We start from the raw sequence: 18,281 nt of genomic DNA, 5'->3' as shown, positions 1-18,281 counted from the left end.
GACTCAAACTACAATTGATCCAGAATGCAGCAGCTAGACCGGTGACTGGGAGTGGCTGCTGGGACCATATAACACTGGTCCTGAAAGACCTACATTGGTTCCCAGTTCATTGCCAAACACAATTCAAAGTGTTGGTGCTGACCTTTAAAGCCCCAAACGGTCTTGGCCCAGTATACCTGAAGGAGCGTTTCCACCCCCCATCATTCAGCCCGGACACTGTGGTCCAGCTCCAAGGGTCTTCTGGTGGTTCCCTCACTGTGAGAAGTGAGGTTACAGGGAACCGGGCAGAGGGCCTTCTCGATAGTGGTGCCCACCCTGTGGAACGCCCTCCCATCAGATGTCAAGGAATAAGCAACTATACAACCTTTAGAAGACATCTGAAGGCAGCTCTGTATAGGGAAGGTTTTTGTGTTTTATTGTGCTTTTGTACAAGCCACCCACTACTACTACTAAGTCTCTTCCTCTTTGGTGATCACTCATAGCTGAGTAAGATTGTCTTCCATAAACACGGTTTTAACAATGAGTCCATAAGTGACTGTGGAGGCCAATTCTGAATCCACATGTCCTTCTAATTGTTGGAAAACTAGCCCCCTCGGGAGAGGCTGGCCCCTCTCCCAGGCTCCCGGGGCTTGTTTGCCAGTGATCTACTCTGGCTGGCATCCTCGCAGTCCAGGAATATCTTGATAGGCAACATCTCCCTGTGTGGAAGATGCACACCCCCTTCCCCCCAGCATATCAGCAGGAGAAAGAAAGTCAGAAAGTCTACATCTCTAGTTTATTTCTGTCTGTACAACTGTACAAAAACATGTCCGTTCACTCAGACTTCTCACCGAGCATCCAGACAGAGACTTCCTTCACAAAAGCAACAGGAAGGTCTCAAATTACACAAAGAACAAATCCCTGTGAATCGCCCTGTAAACTCCCTGGAACATCCTGTCCCACGGTCAGGGCCATCATGTGATGTAATAATAATAATAATAAATTTTATTTATATCCCGCCCTCCCCAGCCGAAGCCAGGCTCAGGGCGGCTAACAACAATAAAACAGTATAAAAGTATAGCATAAACAACACTCTAAAATCATTCATAAACACCGGTATTAAATTCACGGCATGTAATGCCTTGAAGGAAAATATGAAAATGATCTACAGGTGGTACATGACCCCAGTCAAGCTAGCAAAAATTTATCATTTGCCTGATAATAAGTGTTGGAAATGTAAAGAAACTGAAGGTACTTTCTATCACCTTTGGTGGACATGCCCGAAGATTAAGGCTTTCTGGGAAATGATATATAATGAAATGAAAAAGGTACTTAAATGTACTTTCCCTAAGAAACCAGAGGCCTTTCTCTTGGGCATTGTCGGCCAGTTGGTGTCAAAGAAAGATAGAACTTTCTTTATGTATGCTACAACAGCAGCAAGAATACTTATCGCAAAGTACTGGAAGACACAAGATCTACCCACCCTGGAAGAATGGCAGATGAAAGTGATGGACTACATGACATTGGCTGAGATGACCGGCAGAATCCGTGATCAGGGAAAGGAGACGGCGGAAGAAGAATGGAAGAAATTTAAAATCTATCTTAAGGACTATTATAAACTCGATGAATGTTAGAATGTCGAGGTTTTGAGAAAGAAAGGGTTACAGTGATATAAGATTAGATTGAAGGAAAGATTAAGAGGACAGAGGCTTGACAGAAATATTTAGAAGTTGCTAAAAAAATTTGGACATTGGGATGCAGAAAGGGGAGGTATGGGGGAGTCTGAGAAACAAGGTTTATGAAAAAAAAGGTTATGAAACTATACGTGTTTGTATGTCTTTTATATGTTTGTATTGTTTTAAAAAAAAGTTTGTAAAACCAATAAAAATTTCATAAAAAAATAAATAAAATCATTCATTATAAAATTAATTAATTCAGGCCACTGGCAACCATTGGGCCAGAGCTCCGCGAAGATTGCCGAGGGAAGGAGTCAGGCTGTGCCCTGGCCAAAGGCTTGGTGGAACAGCTCTGTCTTGTAAACACCGAGCTGCTAGTTTGCAGCTGTGTAGTACTCATATCCCAACACTAATAAGCTTTATCATCATCCAACTGCATAGAGCTTATGAGGGATGGGAAAGCAAATTAACTCTGCCCACCTCCAGCGTCATCTGGTCTGTATGTGCTTGACATAGTGCTGGAGTGTTTACGCATAGAAAAAATGCATGTAGGCCTAATGTGTGGGATTGTTAACCCTCAAAATTCAGAGTTCAGCAGTCAGTCCTATACACTTTGGTCCAGTGCTGTTAAAAGTTAAGTCAAACACAAGGATGTCAGGCACAGGACTGGATTTTAGAGCCTGATGGGGCTGCTGTATCTTTAAGAATTGCATAGAAGACAAATTGTGCTCATTGTGGCTTCTGGAGTTGCTGCATCATTGTGCTCTGACAAACCTAAGAGAGCAATAAGAGCCAAGAAGCATTGGAGAATGGGAGACAGATACATTTCACACCTTGGTTTGAGTTAGCTAGCCAACACTTCGGCTGTAGGCTTCTAGATCGAAAGGTAATGGGCTCCTATTGTATGAAAACACTAAGGTGTTGCATTGAGAGTACTGGAACACCTTCTCCCATTTAAATTCTGTGACTGATCGAATGCTAGTCAAGGGGGTGCATATATTTTGCCCCCCTTTAATTGCCATAATAAAAAATGCCATGAAATTTCATTGCAATGCTATATGCCTTTTTTTTTTTTTGCATCAGAAATAAAATGGAGTCATTAACTATATACAAAATACAACAACAATATGAAGGTTTTAATAGGCCATTGTTCTGCCGCTGTCAGTTCATGTCAATGTGCAAAACTCCGTTATAAGGCAACGTTAAGACAAATGAACATCTATTTTACCAGGAGTTTGTCCTACAGTTTGCTCTGTGGGATTTTAGCATAAATTACTGTCATTTTGTAAAATACTCCAGTTATTAGCTCATAGCTAATGAGCCTAAGAGTGGAGCCACATATTGAAAGGCAAATCAGTGTTTTCTCCAAGCCCAGCAGGAAGCAGGAATGTGGGATAGGGCAGCCTTGGATGATTGACAGGAAATAATTGATGGGGGTGGGGCGTGGTACAGCTTACAAATTTCATAAATGTCTCCTGAGACTGTATAATTAGTAAATGCATGAGCATCAAACACATGGAAATTAGCAACAATGGAATCTTAATTGGAGTTACCATTGTTGATGATTTTTGTTTGTTAAAAAAATACTAATGAGCATAACAATCAACACAGATTTGTGCAAAGGCTCCAACCCTCTTTGAAATGAATGGTGGACCTTCCATAGTACATGTAGAAGAAATCATTTTGATGGACTGTGTCCATTGGCTGCTTTTCAATGTCTTAAATGGGTTTATTGTCAAATTTTTGCTTCTTGCATTTGATGGCATATGGTAATAAGGCCTTAAGACTTAAGGTCTAAAGTTGGCTTTTATAAGATGTTGTTCAGATACACCACACTATTGTAAAACCATTCAGCTGAGAGATAGAGGAGAAATGGAATCAAGGACAATGCGTTTTTTCTGCAACCTGAACATAAGACAGCTGGGGATAATACCATTAGTCTTAATAACTCCATGGCTGTGGGTCTAATAAATGAGCAATGAAGACCGCATAGTGATGTCTTCTGAAAGAGAACCAACTAAGTAGGATTACCAGCATGGTTCTTCCTACAATCTTACTCAACTTTGTATACTTTGTGTCCTTTGCTCCGCAGTCAAAATGGAGCTGTCACTGCTGAACTGCCACTGCTGCCAGTCCTATTTAAAATAGCATAGTAGGGTGTATCAATGGTGGCTGCTGAGCACATTGTCTACCACCAGGAACGTGTCCTTTATCTGAATGTGCCTAGCACATTGCCAACTTTCATTGCAGATTTAGCACATTGTCAGTAACACCAGTGCATAGTACAGTATATTTGTCTGAATTTGCATTTTAAAAAAATTCTGGAAGCTGATGCTCAGCTAAGAGAAAATACAGTGTTTGGCTTAGAAATTTGCACCTCCAGTAGGTTCAAACTTATAAGGGTCTTAAACTTTGGAGTACTAAACCAGCCTTATATGCCCGTGCATGAGTCTGAAACACACAAACATATGGCCATACATTATTCAGAATCAGTCTGTTGATCCATCTAGTCAGGTACTGTCTCCTCTGATGGATGACTGCTTTCTAGGACTTATGAAGCAGACCTTTCCAACACCTGCCACTCAAAGTCCTTTTTAAATTGAAGCTGATTGAACTTTGAACCTTCTGCCTGCGACACAGATCATTGAGCTAGGGTCCAGCTCATAGAGTCACTTTGATACAGACTTACTGTGGAGGCAGTTCCTATTTCAATATTCTTTTATCATCTCCCTAAAATGCAAACCTTGATGCCAGGTAATTGACAGAGTTTGCCTGGCGAGTTCCTGCCCCCCCCCCCAGGTGAAAATAAAGACACATGACACAATTATTAAGGTTAATGGGCTAGAAAAGGCCACAACTTTATTGGTTACAGGTGATGAGCGGTATTGGCTTAGGCATTGGTTCTAACCGACTATATCCAACTTCAGCCCATCTGCTTGAAGTCTGGGAAGGGTTAACCACCAGTAGAGGGAGTCCTGCTGATGCACATCAACTAGGAACTCCCCCGGGGTCACAGATAGGGGGCGTGCCTTGGGGGAGTGGCAAAGAGGGAGAGCCTGCTTTTATAGGGCAGGCCATGCTCCCTGAGCTGGCTGATTGGCCGGCCAGGGGGTGATGTGGCCTGGAATCCCCCCAATCGTGCGGGGGCTAGCCTCCACCCCCTGCATGCGTGGAGAGGGTGTGAAGCCCGCAACCCCATCTCCTCCAAAGAGCCAAAGTGGCTATGTGGTAATGCCGTGCAAAACATTTGACTGTACTGAATTAGACGTTGGTAAACTTTTTTTGCCATAGATGACCATTATCCTTTCAAACGTGCATTTAAAATAAGTTGGTTTCAATATGTCATCTGTTTTCAGAAATGGCAGTGTATAGACAATCCATGCTATCAGCTTGCTGCAGGTGTAATGTAAGCCAACATATGGAAATGTGTGATTCTTTCAAGCCCTGCTTTTTACAGGCTAGCCTGCTTTGGGACTTGTTGGCACGGCAAATGGGAAGAAGAAAGACAATTCTCACATCCCACTTCAACAGAAAAGTAAAGCAATTTCAGGGACCTCTCCCCCCCCCCCTCCCAATTCCTACTGGCAGCTTAGACATGTTGAATTATAAGGCTGGCTGCGCAAATGGAAAATGTTTCATATCTACTTCTATACAGATGTAGTTCCGTCAAAACAAAAAGTTTTCCATCTGGAGCAAAACAACTGATGTGTAATCCTGCAGTATGGATGCATTTCTGTCAATATAAACTCTGCTTTATAGGGAGAGCTGGTAAAAGATACTAGCCATAGAGCCATAGAAGGGAGCTCCTAGGAAGAAGTTGCAGTTCAGAGAACCTGATCACAAAATGGGTTCAGGCATCGTATACATAGGTAAAGGTAAAGGACCCCTGACAGTTAAGTCCAGTCGCGAACGACTCTGTGGTTGTGGAGCTCATCTTGCTTTACTGGCCTAGGAAGCTGGTGTTTGTCCACAGACAGTTTTTCAGGTCATGTGGCCAGCATGACTAAGCTGCTTCTAGCGAAACCAGAGCAGCACATGGAAACACCGTTAACTTCCTGCCGGAGCGGTACCTATGTATATACTTGCATTTTGACGTGCTTTCGAACTGCTAGGTTGATGAGAGCTGGGACCGAGCAATGGGAGCTCACACCGTCACAGGGATTTGAACCACCGACCTTCCGATCGGCAAGCCATAGGCTCAGCGGTTTAGACATAGCATGCTCTATTTTCCATAGGCTTTGGGCTCACAAATGTTTCTGAAGTTTCTTGAAACTAAAGTTAGCGCTAAACGTTACAGAATGTGCATGAATGTCATTGAAAGGTTTGCAATTTGAATTAGCTCTGGAAATTGTTGTGAAGATTGCTGAGAGCGGTTGGGCGGGGGTAACACCAAAAGTGGACTCCACAAGTTCATGTAGTTCTAAGGAGACAAAGGTCATCTAGCCAAACCCCCTGGAATTTGCAGGAATCTAAACTAAAGCATCCATGACAGATGCCCATCCAACCTCTGCTTAAAAACCTCCAAGGAAGGAGAGTTCACAACCTCCCTAGGGAGACCGCTCCACTGTCAAATGGTTCTTACTCTAAGAAAGTTCTTGCTGATGTTTAGTTGGAATCTCCTTTCTTGCAACTTGAAGCCATTGGTTTGAGTCCTGAGTATCCAATCTGCTCCTGCCTCTGAAACACCCCCTCAGTTCAGTCAGTTTCATCTCAGCCGGCTAAACCAGGACGAACCAGTGCATCTGTGTCCAGGGCAGCTGTTTATCAGCTCCATCTGGTATGCAGGCTGAGACCCTACCTGCCTGCAGCCTGTCTCGCCAGAGTGGTGCATGCTCTGGTTATCTCTCGCTTGGACTACTACAATGCGCTCTATGTGGGGCTACCTTTGAAGGTGACCCGGAAACTACAACTAATCCAGAATGCAGCAGCTAGACTGGTGACTGGGAGTGGCTGCTGAGACCACATAACACCGGTCCTGAGAGACCTACATTGTTTCCCAGTACACTGCCAAGCATGATCCAAAGTGTTGGTGCTGATCTTTAAAGCCCTAAACAGCCTTGGTCCAGTATACCTGAAGGAGCGCCACCACCCCCATTGTTCTGCCCAGACACTGAGGTCCAGTGCCGAGGGCCTTCTGGTGGTTCCCTCGCTGCAAGAAGCCAAGTTACAGGGAACCAGGCAGAGGGCCTTCTTGGTAGTGGCACCCGCCCTGTGGAATGCCCTCCCACCAGATGTCAAAGAGAAAAACTACCAGACTTTTAGAAGACATCTGAAGGCAGCCCTGTTTAGGGAAGCTTTTAATGCTTAATATACTATTGTATTTTAATATTCTATTGGAAGCCGCCCAGAGTGGCTGGGGACACCCAGCTAGATGGGCGGGGTGTAAATAATAAAATATGATGATGATGATGATGATGATGATGATGATGATGCTCATCCTGGTGGATCTTGTCATAGGATTTCCCCCTGATTTAGTAAGGAAAACCTAAGATAGCAACACCACGACACTGTGGTTTTAGAAGACCAACTATTGTTTTAATCTTTTTATTGAGCCAGCTCCTTTTACCTTTCCAGAAATAATGGGTATCTTTTAGTTTACATACTGATTAAATATCTTTTGTGACTTTCTAAATTATTCCTAATTACAACGGCTGTTTCCATAGTTACAATTTATATCTCCATTTCATACAGGATTTCTTTCCGTTTGCGTCGCTCCCTCCATTTATCCACCTTATTTGTTACCGCAGCAGCCCATAAACGACATGGCACCTTATCTTTTTTACAGTTCTTCGGGGTGGGGGAACAAAGTCAAGTCTTGAAAGGGGGTAGATTAAAGTGTTTAGTATGCAGTCAGTTCAATTACCAGGAAATATCATTTAGAAGTCTTGTCTTTTTATGAAACTTGCCGCTCTTTGAAAAAGGCTGCATAGGAAAATAAGCACAGAATCAATTAGGCCTCCCTAGAAAACTCAGTCCAGAACACAAAGCCCCATTTAATACGTGTAATCATTTTTAACTAACAGCTATAAATTTCACCACATAAATGAGAGATGAATAAGTAATAAAAGACTTTTTTATATATAACTGGCAAATGAATTCTAAGGCTAAAAGATCATTACCATTTTAATTACATTTTCAAAATATTTGTCTTATCTTTCTCCTGCTTTTGCAGAAGGGATTTTTTAAAGTCAAAGATCGGTTTCATGAAGGTTGCAAGATTTCCTGTACAGCTTTGTATCTATTTTGTGTACCAGTTGTATCAATAAGGGATCGATCCTATAACAAGATCCACAATGGCTTAGGATCCTGTGGGTCTCCTGCTGAGTCGGGAGATCCCTGGCAAAGCAAGGCTATCCTCGGCTCAGCTAGAGATATGCTAGCTTCATCTTAGGTCAGCTGGTTGACATGTTTCAAAAAGTAAAAACCAGGACACCCCTGAGCCACACAACACAATTTCCCAATTGGATTCTAAGCCTGTTCAGTTTGGCCACATGGGAACCCCAGTGTAAGTTTAAATCCAACTGAGCAGCAGACTGGGGCTTAGATCTAGCACACATAACCCTGACTTAATTTTACACCACTTTATTGTGCATAGGATTGCCCTGCATGTCACTTACACAGGTAAAAGTTAAAGGTACCTATTTATCTTCTTGCACTGGTGTGCTTTTGAACTGCTAGGTTGGCAGGAGCTGGGACAGAGCAACGGGAGCTCATTCCACCGCGGGGGATTTGAACCGCCAATCTTCAAATCAGCAAGCCCAAGAGGCTCAGTGGTTTAGACCACAGCGCCACCCGAGTCCCCCTGTCACACAATCAGGGGCCTGTCCACACTTACCATTTATGGTGGTGTAGTTGCTGTTCAGTCCAATATTTTTATTTTTTAAATTTTATTTATACTTTTCAGATATATACATTTCACTGATTTTACATTCATTTTGACATTTTAGGACTTGACTTCTTCCCACTCTTTCTACAGTTCCTTAAATTTATTTTTAATTTCTTCTGCAAATCCAAATTAACTTAACTTGCTCATTTTTTTATCTACTTTATATATACACACTCTTATATAGCTGCAGGTTATTACAGAAATCCTGTCAGTGTTTTAATCTGTTTACAATTAATCCGTAAATATTCAAGAAACCATTTCCATTCTTTTGTAAAATGTTTGTTATCTTGATTTCTTATTCTTCCTGTAAGTTTCGCCATTTCTGCATATTCCATATGTTTTTGTAACCATTCTTCATTTACTGAGACTTCTTTTTTCCATCTTTGGACAAGTCACGTTCTTGGCTAGTACAACATTTTTAAAAGTAAAAAAATAAAATAAATGTCCCGTAGCACATTAAAGACCGACTAAGTTTGTTCTGGTATAAGCTTTTGTGTGCATACACACTTCTGCAGTTAAGACTTCAAACAAACTTAGTTGGTGTATAAGGTGCTACTGGACAATTTTTTAAAAATTTATTTATTTATTTCAATTGTGTCAGACCAACATGGCTACCTACCTAAATTTATCAGAGTGAATTTGCAGCTAATTGTCAACACCTTTGGTCATGTATTTCCGTTATTAGACAGCGAGTGGAAGGTTTCCCTTTGTACACTAATGATGGTTTATGCCTGAATAGAAAAAAGGCTTTGTGGTTGTAGTCTTTAGGTATCTGTGCATACCTTCAGCTTGTAAATGTTGGAGTTATGAGTATGTACACAGGGATAGCTCTTGTCTGACCTTTCTTTTTTTTTTTCATTTAAGGTCTAGTATTCTGGATTCTAGCATTCCTAGAATTCTAATCTTGTGGGAGTATAGGAGAATAGAAGAGGAACTATGTGTCTGCCTGACCTACAGTGAACCTAGTTACAGTGATGTTACCTTGTCCGTAGCTAATGCTTTGCTGTCATGCGTGGTACTTTGTCTCGGTACCATCATCTCTTATCTGCAATCTCTCTCCTCTGAACTGAGCTTGCAGACTGACAGCTTGCACCAGTCAGAGGGAAGTGGTGCAAAACAGATATGTCCCAAACCACACCAAACATTCTGGATCTTTCACAAAACAGATCTTTTCTTTCGCAGTAGAAGAATAAGTGTTTATTCGAGTACACTGTTTGGGATTACTAGCTGAGTAATGAAGATGCCACGTAGTAGCTTGCAAAAAAATTAATCTTTTTTTTTTTAATCCCACACACTTCTTTTCTTCTGTGCTGCTGTTTACTCATTTGCACACCTGTCTGTTCTCTGACTAGGGACACGGGTGGCGCTGTGGGTTAAACCACAGAGCCTAGGACTTGCCGATCAGAAGTCGGCAGTTCGAATCCCCGTGACGGGGTGAGCTCCTATTGCTCGGTCCCTGCTCCTGCCAACCTAGCAGTTCGAAAGCATGTCCAAGTGCAAGTAGATAAATAGGCGGGAAGCTCAATGGCGTTTCCATGCGCTGCTCTGGTTTGCCAGAAGCTGCTTAGTCATGCTGGCCACATGACCCGGAAGCTGTACGCCGGCTCCCTCGGCCAATAAAGTGAGATGAGCACCACAACCCCAGAGTCGGTCACGACTGTACCTAATGGTCAGGTGTCCCTTTACCTTTACCTTACTGTTCTCCGATTAAGCAAGGACCTCTCCAGACTGGTATATATTTTCTTTTTAAAAATTGCAGGATTTGATTGATATTTATTACGGCCATTGGCCCGTCACACGACAGTTTCACCAACATATATATACTTAAACCTCCAAATTTAAAACAGCCAAAAACTTACAAAAACAGACAAGAACCAAAGCAAAATAAGCAAAAGACCAACATATACATTACAATAAATTTGCAACATAGACATCGCCCTCTGCTCATAAATTAATAAAAGACATCAGTGGTGATATCACCTAGTTACATCCTAAAACATAGATCATGGTTTAAAAGGGTTATCCGAGCCACACAAGAGTCCGTTTTTCTTCTTTAGGGATAGGACGCTAATCAAAAATCTGGCAACCGTGAGTGATCTTAGGGGGTCTTCATCATTTAGTAGATATCTCAGTTTGGCTTCATTCGAATCATCGGCGATTCCCTTTAGATATGGATCAAGAAACATGCTCCTGGCCGATGAGTGAAAAGCACAATCAAAGATTATGTGATGCAACGATTCCAGTGCCCCACAATTACAATCACATAAGAGCGATATCTGTCCATTGGAAAATCTATTTCTCAGCACGTTCGATGGGAAGGTGTTGAATCTTGCCTTTATAAAGGCATATCTATGAGCCGAAGAAGTTAAGGAATTCAAATAATTTGGGATCCTTAAGAGGGGTAATAAACCAAGGTTTTGAGGTGAGCAGGTACCATTGCCCAACACCATTTTCTGCTGCAAGTCCATCTCCTCTAGTTTACAGGTTACTGTTCTTTTAGCTGGAACTATGTCCTGCTCTAGTAATTTAGATGGAGAGATTCCCATTGCCGTAATTTTCAGTTGTAAATTTTTTACCCATGGGCTCTGGAAATCATCTCTCCACATACATTGTATCAAATACAAGTTTGGGAGATTGTGCCATAGAGATAACCAGTGACAGAGTATGTACTTCCACAGGGCGTTTTCCAGGGATACAATATTAAGTTCCATGCGTAACGCTGTATTACTTACACAGTTGGGCAGTTTCAATATCCCTCTTAAAAACTGATTTTGAATAACCTCTAGGTGAGCTAGGTTGACAAAAGTCCCCCAAGTTGAGATGGCATAAGCAATTGTCAGGATCACCTTGGCCTTGAACACTTTCAACGCCGATGGGATGTGGAGGGCTCCATCGGTGAAGAAGAATCGCAAGATCGCCAAGGAGATAGCTTTGGCTCTGTTTGTAACATAAGCTACATGGGCCTTCCATCTAAGGTTATGTTGTAACCAAACTCCCAAGTATTGGAATCTATAAACTTGTTCAATGACTCTCCCATCAATTCTCCAATTGAAAAATTGCAGGAGTATTCTACAACATATCAGTGATTGAATAATGGTATGTTGGTGGTAGATTTATAAAACACTGTCCAAACTTCGCTCTATTCATTGTTCTGCAATGCATCCTCAGTGTCACAATTTCATTGCATTCTGGAGGTGCACTTTTGCATTATAACGCAACATATGAGGTACCCCCCCCCCCTGAAAATCCCCATTTGTGACATGAAAGGTTACAGGATTTTAGCTGAAAACTACAGTCGTACCTTGGTTTTCGAACAGCTCAGCTCTCGAACATTTTGGCTCCCAAATGCCACAAACCCAGAAGTGACTGTTCTGGTTTGCGAAGTATTTTTGGAAGCTGAACATCTGACGGAGCTTCTGTGGCTTCCAATTGGCTGCAGGAGCTTCCTGCAGCCAATCAGAAGCCGCATTTTGGTTTCCAAACGCTTTGGAATTTGAATGGATTTCCGGAACATATTCTGTTTGACTTCCAAGGTACAACTGTATGGGACATGCATTGATTGTAAATGAAGCAGTAAGTCTCCCCCAGATTGAATTTGTAACTGTTCCAGTACCGTCACGAGCACATATTATCCTGAATGCACAAAAAAGGACATTCAGAGTGGTCCAACGACTGCAGCAAGGACAGGTTTCCACTGAATTGTGCATTGTTCCCCATGTAAAAGCTGGGAGCTGAGCAGTAGAATCCTAATTTACATGACTATTCTTTAATTGGGTTAATTGCACAACAGCTTGAGCATCCAGTCATTGTTCCCCGCACCCCAGGTGGCTCTTATGGTTATGTTTGAAAATCTGTTGCTTGCTTAGAACACTTCTTTTTGGTAGCAGGAAACATTAAAGACATTTGCAGTATCCTATCGGGAGCCAGGGCTGTCTTTACCCGGGGGTGCAAGGAGTATGGGACACCTGGGTGCCCAATTCTGGGGGCGCCCACCGCCCACTGCTGAAGCCGCTTAAGCTCTTAACTATCTACCTGTTATGAAATAATAAATAATTTCAATCTAGCTAGAAAAACAAAATACATATATACCTAGGTATTACTGAAATGTGTACCTACTGTTTCACTAAAGGACTTTTGACTTTGTGCGCTCATTTACCAAAGACACGCCATGCCAGCAGTGGCGCTTTTCATTCACAACAGCGGCACTTGACGCAACAACAGCGCTTGTCATTCTCAATGGCACAGTGCACACAAACTTAACTCTTACATCAAAATATTATGTATTGAGTTGCTATGCGGCAGTGGGGTCAGCAGCACATTTGACACGAATGATGTTTCTCCTAAGTAGGCGCCTAAACAATGCATAAGTTTAAGTGTGGTGGTGTTGTATACTTAAGTATAAGTGTATTGTAAATAAATGAGCAAATAAAAAAGTTTGTTTCTTTTTCCTCCTTTCTTTCATAAACAAGAGATAAGGCGTAAGTGTGGTGTCTGACATAAGCATAATAGAAGTTAATTTGGGGGCTAAACTAAATTTGGGGGCACTGGGTGGATTTTTGCACCCCGGCGGCGCATATGCTAAAGACTGTGCTGTCAGGTGAATGCCCGCTCTCCACCAAGCATGGTGGGCTGCCTTATGATACTGGCTCAAGATCTCAGTATTCGGCTTCAGGAAGGGATTAGTACATTTAACCAATGAGAAGTTTGTCAGCCCATGGCTGAAAACTATGGCCAGAAAGGCCACCTTGATTGGACTGCCACCATCCCTCTTATATCATCTGAGTTACGACACTGACCTTTAATCCCTGAGGCAAAGGCGTTGGGACATCTCACATAGTGGCTTGCTACCCCAATCTTATGTAATTTGTAGCCTGGTAGCAGCTGGAATCCAATACGGGTACAACTTTCAGATACAGTGGTACCTCTGGTTAGGTACTCAATTCGTTCCGGAGGTCTGTTCTTAACCTGAAACTGTTCTTAACCTGAAGCACCACTTTAGCTAATGGTCTCCTGCTGCTGCCACGCCGCCACCGCGCGATTTCTGTTCTCATCTTGAAGCAAAGTTCTTAACCCAAGGTACTATTTCTGGGTTAGCGGAGTCTGTAACCTGAAGTGTATGTAACCTGAAGCATATGTAACCCGAGGTACCACTGTATCCTCATACCTTAGGAATTTGTACCTACCTATCAGTGTTTATTTACCAAAGCCAGACTAAATGTTTCCCCTTGAAAGTTCTAAATGGCAGACTGAGAGGCATCCCCTATCAGAATAGGCATTGTTTATGTTCCCAGAACGTTGATTGTATGAAGCATATCCTACTGCATTGTGGGCAATATGAGCAAGCAAGGGATCAACTGATCAAACCCTTACTAGCAAATTAGCCAGGAAAATCCGAAGCCTCCCATATTAAATATCTTTTGGAAGACAGGTCAAATGATATTACACTGGCTTTGGCAAAGTTTCTTTCGGATGTTATAAGAAACAAAGATCATTATGCTCTAGATAAAACAAAATAACTGCCTTGGTTTCTTCCATCTGTCTGTCTGGTTGTTTTAACTGTACCTAGTTTTGAAATTGTTTTGTAGGTCTTTGCACCGCAATAAAGTATTGATTGTTTGATTGTAAAATTTAATTTGGGGGCCAAACTAAATTAGGGGGAGCTGAGCAGATCTTTGCACCCCAGCGGCGCATATGCTAAAGACTGCGCACTTTCACAATGTGAACAGCTTCTTAGATGGAGGTGGCAAACTAGTGGCTTTGGAAGACATGGAAGAACCTTGATGTCAGGCATTTGCCAGATTGGGAGAGAGAAGTCACACCTCAGAAATGTCATCTTGCCACAAAGCTCAATCGAAGCAATCACACGCTAACCCACTTGGCACAGTTTGAGGAAGATGCTTTCATTCCCACAGAAACAACAGGTCACTGCAGGATCACAGTGAGAGAGTTCAAAGTTGCCTCCCGAGGGATGAACATCCCCACACTGTCATCTTTTCATAAGAATAACATCTGCAGGTTTCGTTGCATTTTAACTTCAGGTCTTTCAAATCCAACGGACAAAACTGTCGTTGGATCAAAGGCAAGAAGAGTGCATATTACATCTATTGTGAAACGAGAGTTGGCTTTCCCTTTCCCTCTCTCTTTCTTGGACTTGTACATAAGACATATTTCATGCTAAACCACCTAATAAATTACTTTGCCCAGTTAATCTTTTTACTATAATATTTTAAAGGAAGTGACATTTAGCGAGTCATATCTCATGTGCCAACAAAGATGAATGGGCTCTGGATGCTCGTTCTGCAGTTCATTTATAAAAGGCCATCTGCATTGCTGGAGCAAGCCAACTATGGCCCTACTAGGCTATGTTTCTTGGTACAAGCCTGTGATGATGAACTGCTTTGTGCTCTGTTCACAGAACGCTTCAGGTAGCATTTAACCCTAGTGTGGTGTCTCCAGACAGAAGACATGGCGTAGAACGGTACTCGCACTGATTGCATTTGGATGCAAAAATAAGAGGTCTAGCATTCAAAGTCTCACATCTAGGTGTGTAAGATTGTTTAGGAGCAGAGGAAGCTGACTTATAGCAAGTCAGACTGTTTCTTCACCTACCCTGGCATTGTTTATTCTGACTGGCAGTGGCCCCTGCAGAGTGCCAGGCATCTGGGCACCCTTAAGATACCAAAACCCAGATTTTGCATGCTGGTTTCTAAGATTCAGTAGCTGGTTTGTTTCTGTTTAGATACAGTTTGATGCCGTTTCCAAGCAAGATGGCAAAATGAACATTTCAAAAGTGCAGTTCCCAAGCAGCCCAGGGTGTAAGTCTCCTAGTAACTTAATATATAAAACGCACATGCACATACACTGGTGAAAAGAGCAAATGGATTTCAGCATCTCCAGGAAAACAACAACCCGCCTTTCTTGATATATACATTTATACATGCATGCTCACTCCCACCTTCCCCACACAAAAACAGAGAAGACTTGGAAACCGCTGCCCCTTCCTCATAAATTGCTAGGACAGATAATTACATACTGAGCTATACCATATGATTACTTTCACTGTGAGAGAGCTGGCCAGTCCTTTCATAACAAATAGTAGCTTTCTTTTTGCATTACTATTGTGCTTTCCATGCAGAAAAATGTTCATTGCTTACGGTTACCAAATATAATTCATTATCGACTGACAGCGAGGCCTATCTATCCCAGACCAGCGTCATTTATTTTATTCATGGTTGTATGTTGTTGCCGAAGTGCTTAATGATAAAATCAAGTTCTTTGCTGGGTGCCATTGATCATGTGATAGAGAGTGATGCTTGCGAGGACTCTATATTAATTCCACTGACAAGCCGACAGTGCTACACATTCTCCGGGCTGTGAGTTTGCCAGATAAGAGGCTGCTTCCCCCATATCTGTGAATCTGCAAAAAGCAGCATATGGATATTCAGAATAATAAGGCTAACATGCAGCTGTTTTTAAAAGAAAATCCTGAAACATGCTTATGTGTACTGAAATCTTGTGTGCAAAATGACAGGTTCGTTGGCCTTTAATCAAATGCAAAAAAGCATCACCATTTGCCAGACTGCAGCATGGTTTGCTGAGAACGATAACCCCAAACCTTTTGCTACATTCCACAGGTGTCCATTTCCAACCAATCCCTTTTCCAACAGATTTGCAGTAGGAGGAGGGAGTGCTCTTTTGTATTCTGTACACTGAAGGAGCATCTCCACCCCCCATTGTTCTACCCAGACACTGAGATCCAGCACCGGAGGCCTTCTGGCAGTTCCCTCACTGCAAGAAGCCAAGTTACGGGAACCAGGCAGAGGGAACCAGGCAGAGGGCCTTCTCGGTAGTGGCACCCGCCCAGTGGAACGCCCTCCCACCAGATGTCAAAGAGAACAACAACTACCAGACTTTTAGAAGACATCTGAAGGCAGCCCTGTTTAGGGAAGCTTTTAATGTATAATAGGCTATTGTATTTTAATATTTTGTTGGAAGCCGCCCAGAGTGTCTGGGGAAGCCCAGCTAGATGGGTGGGGTATAAATAATAATAATAATAATAATAATATATTATTATTATTATTATTATTATTATTATTATTATTATTAGGTCTGCTGCTGGCTTCTGAGAGGGGGAGGCGCAGTGGAGCAATTGAAGCCAGCCCAATGTTCCTGCCACCCCACTTGCACCGCACTGAGCTCCCTGTGCCTTTCCCCTTCCCCTCTTGGCAAGCAGCAGCAGTGATGTTCGGTAGTGGGAGGTAAGGTGTGCAACCCCCTCTTTCTGCCCTGCCCTACTGACAGCTTTCTTTTGGAATTTAGCATTCTGTATCATCTTAAGCTTTATTTGTATCAGTCAAGTTTTGGTCATGTGAGTCTGACGGTCTCCCCTGTCCCTCAATAAATATGCAATTTGCTGTATGTGCACACACATGAGGGATGGATGAGTCAGTCTATTTCTGGTCTGCTTCACTTCCTCCTAAACCCGATCCACCCCGTTTCTTCAAAAATTTGCATGCTGACCAATTTGCATCCGATTCAGATTTAATGTGTATACAAATGCCTACTTGTAAATGCATTTTGCTTCACTGCATATTTTATTAATGTAGTTAGATCCTTTATCTAAAGCCAAGAACGGTGTTGGAACATTCTGGAAATATGAAAGCTAGTGTAGTTCTGATCTGCATCTTAGTTCAAATGTGGTCAATTTCTGTTTTGTTTTGTTTTTAAATCCACAAGGAGTAAATTCTTTAAGTCCTTCTAGCTTTTGTCCAAACCTGTTTCACAGCATATACTGACCACTATTTCTATGTTTAGGCATAAAATGGGTCAGTAAAGTCTGTTTTCTGGAGCTTTGTGCATGCCTGCCAGAATCTGCCAAATGGTCAGTGAGTCAATAATAATAATAATAATAATAATAATAATAATAATAATAATAATAATAATAATTATTATTATTATTATTATTATTATTATTATTATTTATTTTTACCCTGCCCATCTGGCTAGGTTTTCCTAGTCACTCAGGGTGGCTCCCAACAGAATAATAATAATAAAGCAATAAAACATTAAACATTAAAAACTTCACTAAACAGGGCTGCCTTCAGATGTCTTCTAAAAGTCAGGTAGTTGTTTATTTCCTTGACAACTGACGGGAGGGTGTTCAACAGGTCGGGTGCCACTACTAAGAAGGCCCTCTGCCTTGTTCCCTGTAGCTTCACTTTTCACAGCGAGGGAACTGCCAGAAGGCCCTCAGAGCTGGACCTCAGTGTCTGGGCAGAACGATGGGGCTGGAGACGTTCCTTCAGGTATACTGGGCCGAGGCTGATTAGAAGAAAAGAAGAAGAGTTTGGATTTGATATCCCGCTTTATCACTACCTGAAGGAGTCTCAAAGCAGCTAACATTCTCCTTTCCCTTCCTCCCCCACAACAAACACTCTGTGAGGTGAGTGGGGCTGAGAGACTTCAGAGAAGTGTGGCTAGCCCAAGGTCACCCAGCAGCTGCATGTGGAGGAGCGGAGACGCAAACCCGGTTCTCCAGATTACAAGACTACCGCTCTTAACCACTACACCACGCTGGCTCTGTACATGCACATTCAGCAGTCAAAAAACAATACAGAAAGTGCTGGTAAATCATTAAACTCTATCAGAGAGCATTCAAAGGATCTCAACATCAATCTATAATACAAAAAAGGGGTGAGGAGAAAGATTTGGATAGCATGAAACTAAAATACTTATTATGA

Source organism: Podarcis liolepis, assembly GCF_965112155.1.
Source record: "Podarcis liolepis genome assembly, chromosome: 8".
Lineage (NCBI taxonomy): Eukaryota > Metazoa > Chordata > Lepidosauria > Squamata > Lacertidae > Podarcis > Podarcis liolepis.
This window is presented reverse-complemented; position numbering follows the sequence as displayed.